We start from the raw sequence: 721 nt of genomic DNA, 5'->3' as shown, positions 1-721 counted from the left end.
TTTTCCTTACCTCCCCCAATCCCATGGTATATAATCAGCCACCCCTCACAACCTGGGGCAGCAGCTCTTTCTGCCCACGAGTCCTGATCCCCTGCTTTAATAAACCACCATTTTGCACCAAAAACGCCTCAAAAATTCCTTCGTGATCCTCGCCCCGGACTCCACCCCACCGAACCTCACCTGTATTCCACAACCTCATCACTTCTGCAGCCTATTCTGAGTACCTATTAAGTTGTCACTGTCCCTATAGGGTTTCTTGTCTCTGCTCTCACAAAACAGGGATAGGAACAACTTTTCTTTGCACTCTTAGCACCTACCGCAGGGTCCAGCAAACAAAGACAGTAAAAACTGTTGAATAAGGGAATAAACGAGGCCCTAATTTCCCAAATGAGGTCCAAAGAGCTTAGAAACAGACGGTGAGAAATGGTAAACCTTTGCTGAGCTCAAAGTTTAGGGTACGAAATTGGCAGAAAAGAGACTGAAAGTTGTAAATTGAAAGTCTGACGACAACAAGTATTTCTGGACGGTCTAACACCCTCTAAAGGAGTGTCTCGGAGGTGGAGGGGGGAGCGGGAGTCACGACCAACTCCCACCCTGCAAAGATGGAATGTGGACATCTCGGGGCTCAGGGAGAGCTTTTCGGAAAGGAGAGAAAAACCGCTACTCACCCAGATGGCCGCCGTCCGGACCCTGGTGGCCATCCCCACGGTCGGTTCTGTGC

Source organism: Ursus maritimus, unplaced genomic scaffold (assembly GCF_017311325.1).
Source record: "Ursus maritimus isolate PB19 unplaced genomic scaffold, ASM1731132v1 scaffold_33, whole genome shotgun sequence".
Taxonomy (NCBI): Eukaryota; Metazoa; Chordata; class Mammalia; order Carnivora; family Ursidae; genus Ursus; species Ursus maritimus.
The sequence above is the reverse complement of the archived record's forward strand: the minus strand, read 5'-3'. Positions refer to the sequence as shown.